Consider the following 12,095-nt stretch of genomic DNA (forward strand, 5'->3'; position numbering starts at 1 on the left):
CCTGGCCGTGGCGCCAGTAGTTAAAACTGTACATGCCTCGTCTCCCGGGGATTTTACAGCTCTGGAGCCGAGGCACGTTAATTATCCCACCGTCAAAACAAGCCGCGAGGACAAAGCTGCTGCTCCGAGTCGGCCTCCGGAGCTGGAGCGGCAGGAGCCGGCCGAGGTCGGGCTGGCAGAGAGCTGGTGGAGCATCGCCGGGAGGCACGYGGAGCCGCTGCCTGCTGTCCCGGCCCTGCAGCCACCTGGAGCTCTGCTCTGTCCTGGGCTGGTGCCAAGGGTGAAGCGCTGATGAGCAGAGCCTTGCCTCTGTGGGGCTGTTCTCCATCCCTCCTCCAAACCTCCTCCATCCCTTCCATCCCTCCTGCATCCCTCCTCTATCCCTTCCATCCCTTCTCCATCCTTTCCATCCCTCCTCCTTCCAACCCTGTTGCAGTGGGTAAATTGTGACTGAAGCAGGTTTGGTTTGGGTTTTCACGTTCCAGCTTGCAGTAAAAGCAATATTTTGGCTGTGAAGCTGGGCACAACAGGGCAACCGTGGCTTACGCCAGCCGCCCCGGCGTTACCGCGCCAGCGAGCAGCCGAGGACCTGCCCGTGCAGCTGAGCAGAAGGGCTGGTTCGTTCCTGCCGTGCTGTGTTTGGTGTTGAGTACATGACTGCTTTTGGAGTCGGGCATGTTTATCACCCGCAGCAAGGTTTAATGGGGAGCCAACCTTTTTGGCAGCTTTTTCTTGCGGGGGGGGGGGAGCGTTTATGGGAACTGGCTTTTTGAAGGTGGTTGTATAAATATTTGTTCTCTGCTCCTTAGCAGCAAAGGGATGAGCACGATCAACATCTCCATTTAAGGCGCCACTCCCTTGTTGCAAAAGGCTTGATCCAGTTTTGTTTCGCTTTTGTTGCAGACCTCCTGCTCTCCTTGCAGGCTGTGCAACGTGCAGCTCAGCTGCCCATGCCAGAACCGCTCCGTAGCACCTGGTCGGGGCAGCAGTCTTAAAACAGTGATGCTGCCATGATGGAAATCTTCCCGGAGAGGGAAGATCTTCAGTCTGGGCAGTGTAAGAAGGGCCCCTCCAGGATCGCCAGTCCAACGGTATCTATATCTAAGCATCCATACGCGTCCCCATGAATGCGGGATCTATCCACGAGTACCCAAGCAATAGCTTATCCCGGGCAGACGGATAGTTACCGAACGAGACCTGGACTTTTACRGGTAGTCCTCCCTCCTGCAGTCACTGAATGAATAGATACTGTTCTTTCCAYAGGAAAAACAGTTTCCAAGGGCAAAAAACGTCACAGGAGGAATTTCAGCACGCAGATGCAGTGCATGTGTTAGATGAGAACTGCTCTGAAAAGGACCCAGGATCAGATTATCGAGGCTGCTGTTTGCAAGACCTCTCCCTCCCAGCCCAAATGAAACCTTAGGCCACATATTGAGAAGTAGAGAGGAAATGAAATATGGAGTAATTGCTCCTAAAGTGAACACTGCCCATCCAGTGCATCATTTTTCCTAAGGAAAAAGTAGTGTTTGATTGTGGCATTAAATACTGTGCTATATTAGACATATCCAGAGAGACTAAGAGTCAACTTTAATTCTGGTGCTTCATATCATTATAGTCTTTGATTTTTTTCAACTCTAGTAAAATTCTTTTAAGTTGTAGGTGGAGAGCTTTTTGTGTTTAAAAATATTTATGAACAGTCCCTTGTGTGTTGGAGCAGAGATCTGCACTGGAGCCTGTAGGAAGACTGTAATAAAAATAATGGTTTGAACAAAGTATCTCAAATGATTCCATCCCTGAACCTAAAACTTTTAGTCTTAATTTCCTTTAGTGATTTCACATCAGACATATATTATCACTGTAATGTGATATTGATATTTTTGAACTTTAAGTACAGAAACATCTCTGGGAGTTGTTTTTAGTAACTTCCCCATTAATGTCTATTTAACTGGAGACAGAAAGAGTCAAGCACATATTTAATTATGAAGATGTCTGCACAACAGCATAAAATCTCAAAGAAGAAACATTCCTTTAATATGTATAATCTGGAGATTTAAAAGTATCAGTCCTCTTTAAATAGCAATGTATTGATGACTAGGAGCAGACTAGGAGCACGAACTGGCTCTTGCGCCACTTCCCCCCTAGTTCAAGGACCATTTATTTTAACATCCTACCTTGCAAGCATGCAAGTGCAGCCATAGTGTACACTTCGGTTTGTATTGGATTAATGTAATTTAACTTTAGCTATCCAATGGTTAGTCTTCTAGGTCCTTAAACTATCAAATAAGAGGAAAGAGACGGGCTCCTCCAGGATATGATCATGCTGAGAGAAGCATCCGTAGTTAGAGGAGATTCACTCCTTTTATTCTTGAAATGGTTAAATGGTTGAAGTTACTTCAGATGAGCCCTTGAACTCTACATAGTTTTATTGTCAAAATATTTGAATTCAGCCTTCCCCTGAAAAATTGAAATRTGCTTCAGAAAATTCTCACGAGAACTTTTACAATTTTCACTGAAATTCTGCATACTTTCTTTTTTTTCCTTTCTATATAGCCCTGGTCATAAGACRCAGATCCTGCCTGCTGTAATAACTGTCTGACAACACACTCCTGCCCTCCAACGCCCAATTCCCTCTTCTGTCTCAATGTAAACTGCAGCCAAGAGGGAACCAGTGCAAAGTTACCCGTACCAAACTCCTCACAAGGAAACTCATTGGTGGCATGAAGAGATATAAAAGTCATGACCTACCCTGTGAAAATCACAAGTTTAGTTTAAAAAAAAACAGCATTAGAAAAATGTTAATTTGAAATCAGTCCTTTTTGTGTGGCCCCTTGATTCTTCCCATAAGGTTCCTACTCTGCGGAGTATTTTCCAGCGACAAGGGAACTCATCACTTCAAAGCTTTYTGAATACGATTCAAAAGACTAGCATTTAAGTAAAATATTATTACAAGGCTCCAGTAAAATTATAAGAAATTGGTAAGAGTTCAGAAACCAACATTCGTATTAATGTTGAACGTAAGGCTGATTGAAATAAGTCACGTACAGTCGATACAACGCAAATYGAGGGCATAGCAGGGGGCCACGGGCACGGACGCGCGCCGCTGCGGGTGCTGCGAGACGTGCGTGGCCAGCGCAGCGACGAGGGACCTAAGTGACAAGCAGCACGCCTCCCCAGTCCTCGCCGTCCCGTCGGGGCTCCACCTCGCCCCGCAATTTGTAAAGTTGATCGCGCTAAAGACAAACGGGGAGAAAAAGCGTGGTGTGAGCCCAGCCAGGAGGCACGGTCACGGCACAGCCCGGGCAGTCCTGGGCTTGGATCCAGCGCCCGTGCTGCKGCCCGGCCACGGGAAAGGTCCTGAGGAAACAGATTTTGAAACCGTGGCCTTCATCCAAGGCTTCGGATTCCATTCCCAAAAACGGGGCCTTGCAATTTTGCTTCCGCGAGCTACAGATAAAAAAGTTGTGGTGTGCAGAGCCGCAGAAGCAAGGTGAGCCCTGGTGCGGTGCCCCGCTCCCGGGTTTAGCCGAGCAGAAACGCCGGCGCCGGCGGCCCCCGAGGGGGAACGGCCTCTGAAAARCCGTGCTCTGTACACAGAGATAGCTCTGCTTCAGCCCTTCGGCAGGGATGTTGTCTGCGTATTTCTTGGTTTTGTTAAGCTAACTTATCTTTTCCTTGTAAACGTTGCTATCTGAGCCCAGGGACGCAGAGGACAGGAATTTGCTCTCTTGGTTATAGCAACAGCTCGAGGGGTCCCTGTGCCCCCGCGGATTGCTGTTTACCCACTCGCTGTCCCGCTGGCACCTAAAAACTCCGCGGTCATTGTGTCTCCTCGAAGCGTTCCAGCAGTTTACCCGACGGGTCAGGGCGGCAGCAGCACTAATTCCAACCTCAGCTGAATCACCGCAGCTCACGCACTGCAGTCGAAAGCCATTCCTCAGTCTGCACACACATCTGGCCAGATGCGTTCCTCATCTCGTCCTTCRGGCGCAAGTTACGCCCGCTGAAAGCAGCCAGGTCCTCCTGACACTGTATTCCTTCCACCAAAGATAACACAGTCAATAACACGCTCCCAAGGGTGGGGTGAAAGGTAACTGGGTGGTGGAAGCAAGGTCTCATGAAGGTGACCACTAGCAGTAACATCCATTTTGCAATCACTGTGTTTGCCAGCCRAGTAAATAAATATGAGCCGGCAGCAGAGCCCGCGACACCGCTGTGCCGCTGGCTCTGGCAAGTCCCGAAAGCTCTCAGCAGCTTGGCCTGGCCACCACCGTGGCACATACCCGCCGCTTCCCACTGGCCGGAGGGGTGTTGTGAAACACAGCTCCTCGACGTAACGCACCACGGCACAGCGAAAGATGGTTTGGATCTTGTCCTTGAATGGCCAAGGTTATTTCTGCAGACACGCTGAAGACAAACTTATCTCAGCATATCAGGGGAATCACAAGCYGAGACCACCCAGCCGTCCTTGTCCCTGCCCACCCTGCGCTCCCTCTTTCCAAGGCTACGAAGAATTGTTTAGTTTGGGAGATACCGTAGGGACTGTGCCGGGTGTTTGCTGGGGTTTAGCAGAGAACATATTTATTTTGCTTTCAAGTTGTATTTGCAAACATTTGCATGCGATAGAGAAAACGGATTCACATTTTGCTAAGTCTGTTTACAAAACCTAGAAGACCTGAGATAATTACGCATCTTTCCATACAGATCTGTGCTCTCCATCTCCAAATGTATTTAAGGAACCTTAAAAAAAAAAAAAAAATTAACAAGCTGTCAGCAAAACGCTTAGTGGAAAAGCCCCACGTGTTACTGGCAGGAAGTCCAAACTCGGCTCGCAGCCACGTGGCCCCTCGGCGCTCGGCAAACCCTGCGCAGGGGATCACGGTGTGAAACCGTCCCCGGTGAGCCGGCTCAGCCCCTCTTTCCTGACCCAGCTGGGCACCTCTGCTCTTTAGCAAACTTCCATTCTTCCTGATTTTTTATTTCCTATATTTGTTTTTTCTATTTCTCTGTGTTAGAATAATATAATATCAATAACACCAGGTACCATGGTAAGCTAACATACAATCAGTTAAAAACAATATAAATCAAGCAACCTTCTCGTAAAAATCTGAAAAGGAGAGAATATCCAATCAGAACAGAATTTCAATCGGTCAACCACTGACAAGAAATCAATTGGTTTCGTTTGCTAAATATGTTTAAAATCTCTACGTAGACCAAATGGTATGTGGAAATCATTTCCTCTCGGATGACAAATGATGGGCTAGATTCTGCTACCTCTGTTCACTTTAGGTTTAAAGCTGATAGGAAACGATGAGTGTCTTTCCGTTGACTTAAATGGATTTTTATGTCAGACCCATTAAGTAACAGCTTATTTCACTTCATTGATTGAGATGTCAAAGATGAGGTATTGAGAGTGAGCATGGACGGCACGCACGTTCCCAGAGAGAGATCCCAATGGAGGGAAGGGAAAAGGAGGATAAAAGTTTCTGCATGGAAATGACCTAAACATGGATAAAGACGGTCTGCTTCACCTGTGGAAAGGAGGTGAATGTACGTCTGCTTTATCATGGGTTTGGCCCTGGCCTTGCAGAGAAAACTCTCTTTACAAGTGAATTTTACCTTTATACTTTCTTTTAACAAACTCCTGTTTGCCTGATAGCTCAAATTATATAAATGTTTCTGTCCAAGGAAGGTAGCTATTCCAGGGAACACCATTCAGGTATAAATACCAGGTTAAAATCCCAGATATTTCTGTATTTTTTGAAATGCAAGTTCTTTGTGCTCATCAAGGGACTTGATTTGTGCGATGACTCAGGCCATGCGCAGCCGGGCCAAGGCCAGCGCCGAGGCTCACGAGCGTTGCTTTGCTCTCCTCGTTCTCCAAAGACGTAATCTTGTTTCAGTTAGACAAAGCGCCTGCTGGCCTTGGGTGAACTTCTTCATCTAAGGGAAAGGTTGAATATATAACATTTAACGAGGACGAATTTGATTTTCTCACTCCAACAGAAAGTTCTCCTTGTAACAAATACATTACTGTAATCCCACCAGAAAATGTTACTGATTGAAATAGATTTGTAGTACATCACGAATCCAGGTGAACCCAAGTTTTCTAATCAAACAAGGCAAAAATGTCAATATTTTAGAAAYAGTCGCAACAACTGGTTTATTACAAGCTGTGCTTCTAGGGTCAAGTACGCCATGGGACCTTAACAACTTTAAGTGTACAAAAAAGTATCTTTTCAGTATTTTTCTGTGTTGGAAAAGTTGGATAAATAACAGAATTGACCTTCCTTGTTTTTCTTAATGTGTGCTTTGAAATGCATGTAATTTTACTACCTGCAAGAGCATGCTTGTCTTCAAACACAGCCCATGGCGAGACCATTCTCTGGCACACAGACCAATAATGTTCCTGCACCATTTTCCTGGAGATGTGGTTAAACTTCCTGAGTCACATACAACTAGATAATCAAACTGTATTTCCATATCTGTCCCTTGTTTGGGAGTTCAACTCTCATTGATCTGAAGCCCCGAAATCAGTGAACACCTAATATGCATTCTCTCTGCGTTTTCGTTTAAGTTTTCTAAACAGTCAGAGCTTGCATTCTGTGACATGTTTAGGTTTTATTTTTGTTATAAAATTCTAGCTCTCACGCCACATTTTGAACTGTTAGTAATTCAGCCAGTTGTCTCAAAGGGATGCAGGGGGTCAGTTCACTTCATAGATGGTTTAGTCAAATAATTCTAAAACATTTCTTTCTTCTGAGAGCTGACAGTTATATTACTTGTTCCCTGTTAATTGTTCTCATATTAAAGATTCCTATTGACTTCAAGTGCCTTTGCATTATGCCGTAAGGTAATTGTTTATCGTCCTTACAACATCTCGTGGCTTCGCAGTCATGAAAAACACACTTTTCTCAGAAATACTGACAGAAAAAAAGCCTTAAGCAGCATTTGAAATTTCATTATGTAGCCTAATCTAATCACGTACGAGGCCCATCTCTCCAAAATCACTTGTTTTACTTGTAGTAAATCTGCTCTGTGATATTGCCAGGTAATATTGTAATCCCATTTCAAGGTTGGGRCTGGCAGCGGGAGCGCTATGGCATCAGGTGTAAGTCAATGTTTGAACATTATTTCCACCGCGAGTGGATGTCTGTGCCAAGGGCCAGCCTGTCTTTGATACCTGTGTCACCCTGCAGAAGTTGTCTAGGCCAGAACTAATTCCATTAGTGTTTGGAAAGCTATTTATAAGCTTGCCTTTAGTGGGATGACCTTATTAATTAGATTGGGGGAAGGCCGAGGGAGGGAGGGCTGCTCGTTTCACAGGACCGTCGGCACGCGTTTAAGTAAGAGAGACGCTTCTCCTTTGAACGACACTCAGAACAACCTGCTAGATATAGCAGAAATCTGGGTCAGTCTGCAGCAGGAAAACACGCGAGCTGCGTCTCTGCGGTGCGACAACACCGTGGAGGGCAGCTCGGCAGCCAAGCACCCCCGGACGCGCCGAGAGAGCCCCTTCCTGAGGGGCGCGGGGCTGATTTCCCTGCTCGAGCTACGCTGCAAGGAGAGCCGTGTTCACGCACCTGCGAGGGGTGAGCAGAGCCCAAGATCTCGCCCTTAAGCGCTCCAGCGCACCTCCGCCGCGCACACCGAGGCACAAGCTCCGGCCTGAAGTGTAGCGCACAGCCCTGTATTTGGGCTTAGACTTGCAGCTATTCTGGGGCATCACTCTTACAGTCCGCGTTATTGCAAAACTGCTTTTCATATGAGAAACCTGAAGAAGAAATAGATCTTCCTGGTTGGTAAAACGTAACTTAATGATGCAGTTTTTGAAGGAAACTCTTTTTTGAGAATACATTTCTACAGTGATCCATACACATACACCTGTGAAGTGGTCATTCATTACAGCCCTGCTTATTTCCGAATCCACTCTCTAAATCTAAGACAGGGAAAGAGCTTTATTTCTAAGGCTTCTAAATCAAACGTCACTGAAATCACCATCCTCCTCCATTATCACGGGTACCTCCAAAACAGAAAGGCTGGATTCTCGTATTCTAATTATTATGAACTGAAAACAAGGAGGCAGAAAGGTATTTCTTTTGTCTGCCCTTATTTACCAGAAGCACTTGACATCTCCTCCCATGCAGACTAGGAGTGGAGAGGAGTTTCACCTGTCCGACTTGTTTCCCGGGCCTCATTAAGGGACCCGGGCTGCTCGGCTCACCTCTCGGTTGCTTTAAATGGGCCAAGAGCTCCCAGAGCTGTAGCATGAGATCCTGCTGCCTCTGAAGCGAGCCTGTTACCACTGGCAACTCAGAAAAGTAAGTAGATGGGAACATTAGTTAGCAGTGTCATGTCACAGATACATCTCTTCTGGCAGCCACGGAGCCGCTTGTAAATGTTTTTGCTTCTCTGTTATCTGCTTAACAAATGAGGAGAATAGTTATCGTGCAGGCTTATAATAATAACTTGTCTGTGCCAAACGGCTGGAAGAAACTCAGCTTTTGTGTGAGATGTTTAATTTTATTAGTATAACCTCCTGATAGAATTTCATTCACTGCTGACGTCTCATGTGGCACTTAAAATTTCATCTTGGCTGGGGAAAAAGGAAGCTTTTGGCAAGTCCTGTTTGTTCATTTGATTGGTTTGTGCAACCCCAGACAATTCTGCAATACAGTGAAAAYTGCCATTACTGTAACTACAGACCCCATTTTTGTGTCCCTGTTGATATAATCCCATAAAAGCACTTGATGTCTGGATCAGAAATTATGTATGTCTGCRTGTGTCAGTTTAGTGCTCATGAAAGTGCTGGATTAGGTGTGGGAGAATGAACTCCTCTGTCCCTAGACAAGTGGACAGTACCTGTGAACGATCTGCAGGAGAGTCTGCACGGGTAAAATTTGCCCTAGAAATAGTAAGGGCAAACCCCATAGCTCATGTAGTCATTGACTTTGCTGCTGAGACTGTCAAGAATTGCATTAGTAGCAGATCTGCTATGCAAACACCTTCTCTTAGGAGTCAGACTGGGGTTGCCTAGTTCATTTTGTACGATCCATCTCACAAATACTTCATACCACTGACCAGAATGATAGTCTCTCTGGCCAATAAAAAAATAATAAGTTTAATTTTGTACTGACAAGCCCTCGGCTGTTCGTTTTCAACCCTTTGCRCCTTTCTCCAAATGCGCTACATGCTACTACCCCACAGCAGCAATGCATTCAGCAAGGAAAGCTCTTCCACCTTCTCGTAACCCTGACTCATCTGTTAAAACACATTGCTGGCTGAACCTAATATGAYGTATTTCTAATGTTGAGAACATTTCTGAATCAAATGATCACTTGGTATATGAAGGTTTTTTTGTTTTTATACTTTGTAAATAAGAGTAATCAAACTAATAGGGTTTTGCTTCTTAAATTTTAAGCTTAATGTTATTTTTAGAATTTAAATTTAATAGTCAGTCCATAATATGGAGTTTCATTTGTTCTGATATTTAGAAAAACAGATGCTCTGAGTCATTAGATCATAAAAAGCAATTACAGAGATGAGTTCAACAAGAGTCATAGGTACTAAAAACATGGTACTGGTCAGGATCACTTAAAAATATGCATGCTGAGTAATTTAGTGGTATCTTTAAGAGATAAAGACATTCAGTTCAATACAAGTATTGCCACAATCTTCTGGTCTTATCACAGCTTTCATGATGCTTGGTGGTCTTCTTAACCTTGTTCTGCTTGGTCATGCTTTATGAATTGAATGTTCTTTTTTTTTATTAAAAAAAAGTTTTAACCAGTGATTTAAACTCTATCTTAACCATGTAAATCTTCAATGCTCCAACAATAGGAAGCTACACAAATTGTTGTTTTAAAGATCCCATGATTTGTGTGTGCTTGGAGCTGGGAATACTACATCTGCAACTTTCAAAGCTGAAAGGTGCCAGCAGTAGAGGCACAAATTTTGCAAAGATAYACTCTCTAACCTTAAATTGAGAATGCATATAAAGTAAGGCATACTAAGATAGGTGTATCTTAGTTATGTCCCTGGCACTTCGGTAAGCAGTGAAGGATAGTGAGATCCTTAGCACTTTACCTATTTAAAAACCATTATAAATAGATAAAATGCATCCTCCTATAGCTCCTATTTCCCTAGCTGCTGTTCTCTAGCCCATAACCTAACTAACCCCTTTAGATTCAAAGCTCCTCAGAGAAGGATCTGTATCTGATYGTGTTTGTCTAGACGCTAGTACAACCGAACGCTGATCCTCTGGGTATTACCCTAAATATGGAGTGCTATATGACCACAGAAAAAAGCTGAAAAACAGGCTTTCAAAACTTTGAGGAGAAAAAAATCTACATATGTGACACATTTGCGGGTAGACTCTAGATCAAATGTCAACAGCAGCAGGGAAGGAAATGAAAATGAGAGTGGTTTGAGAGAGACAAGAGACAGCCAAAGAGGAGCAGAGGGCGAGAGAAATGCAGGCAAAAGGCAATGACTCYGTGTGTACCTCTGAATGTCTCCGTACATTCATTTTACGTGAGTCAGTCCCCTGCCTTTTACCAGACCACAAACAAGTCAGCCTTCCAGTCACGGTGTCCACAACGCCTTAAGTTCTTGAACATTTTTACAGCCTGAGAGAGCAWATTATTGGGCAGTAGTAGAGGAACGCAAGGCTGGGTGTGCGACACTGGGGAGGAAGGCGGCTGTGCTACTACAAGGTCTACCTCAACGTAAAGCCACGCTGCTGAGATACCACTGAAGCTTTGGAGGTTCAAACGTGTTTGGCTGGGCTCTTCAGTGGAGTCCTCAAATTTTGCTCCTTTTGGATTAGTAGATAAYGTAAGTAGGGCATATCCTCATAATATGAAAATTTAATTAGCAATGACATTGTTAAACCAGGTGGCAGACTGTACCAATTTAAGTMAACAGTGATACCTCACTGAGATTAACGGGAAGTATTTTAAGCTACCCTCAAACTCAGGAAAAGTCCCCTGGAACTAGCTTGACTCTGCATTTCAGAAACTCTCCTTTTCCAGCAGCAAATTCTACTTTCCCCCATAAATAAAGTTGAGCAAGCGTCTGTCTGCAGCGGTCTTCTGGCCCAATCCCAGCTGTGATTGCAGCAAGCTGCTGTCRGAGACCGAAATCTGCAACGTACACCCAAAAAGCTCATCCGGTCCTGAAACTAGGGAAACCAAGGGATAAGCAAGTCTTGCTGTGGCAATTTAGAAAGTTGTTATACCCTAATTGTTCGCTAGCTCCCAGCACAGGGGGCAGATTTTAGTGAAGGGGAACGTGTGCCACTATTTAGCCTAACTGTCGCGTTTCCGTGTAGTGACCGTTGTGGTTATCTGGCCAGGATCAGCCGGGGSAGGTAACTTAAACCGCTGCAGGGGGATTCGGCGCATCCCGTCTGCCTCTGTCATACCGCAAAATACACGGATACCAGACACACTTTATTTGTCTGAACGGGTGGTTTGCTTTGGCGTACTGATACTAATCGCACTGAGGGCTGGAACTGCTCAAAATCCCGTTTTAAACAGGATCTCAAACTAGACGGCTGACGCAGGGATAGGACGTGATATTCTCCCAATTCACGCCCTGAACTGTCGTATACAGGGCAGCGCCTCGCTCTTCCCCCGGCAGCGTTTCCAGCGTGCTCGGCGCCGCTCCTCCCCTGGTGCCGAAGCTCATGGTGGCTGCAGATAAGGACGGCTCGCCGCTGGGCAACCAGGAGGGCCGGGCTATCGGCAGCAGCTCGGCCGCCGCGAGCGCGATTTAAAGCCGAGGCGGTTACGCCGCGCGTTGCTATTCCTGGTGCTCCGGCGGCCAGGCCCCGCCGCAATCGGGCTGGAAGAGGGCGTTTCGCCGCGCCGTCGTGTATATAACAGGTATAAATTTTGTCGGGCAAGGGCGGCCGGGCGCGCGAGGGCCCCGGCGGGGTATCGCTGACGCCGTCGACGCCGTGCCTCTCCTGGWAGCCTCCTTCCAGCTAACGCGGCCTCCCTCCGCCAGCCGCTGCCGTTCGCGTGGCCGTTTCGCCGCTGCGAGCGGAGCCTCCCCGGCGGCGTTTCCGTGAGGGGAGCGGGCGGCGGCGCAAC

The 12,095-nt window shown here is 46.1% G+C and overlaps 1 protein-coding gene across 1 annotated transcript in view; it reads left to right on the forward strand.

Moving 5' to 3' along the window:
- The first annotated feature begins 11,822 nt into the window (after positions 1 to 11,822).
- MMD (monocyte to macrophage differentiation associated) overlaps positions 11,823 to 12,095 on the forward strand; it is a 19,332-nt gene continuing 19,059 nt past the window's right edge. Inside the window, exon 1 of the mRNA XM_026067543.1 lies at positions 11,823 to 11,885. The gene's annotated coding sequence lies outside the window, so the exon portion shown is untranslated. The remainder of the gene's footprint in view (positions 11,886 to 12,095) is intronic.

Source organism: Apteryx rowi, unplaced genomic scaffold, assembly GCF_003343035.1.
Source record: "Apteryx rowi isolate R43461 unplaced genomic scaffold, aptRow1 scaffold_26, whole genome shotgun sequence".
In the NCBI taxonomy this organism is placed as follows: domain Eukaryota; kingdom Metazoa; phylum Chordata; class Aves; order Apterygiformes; family Apterygidae; genus Apteryx; species Apteryx rowi.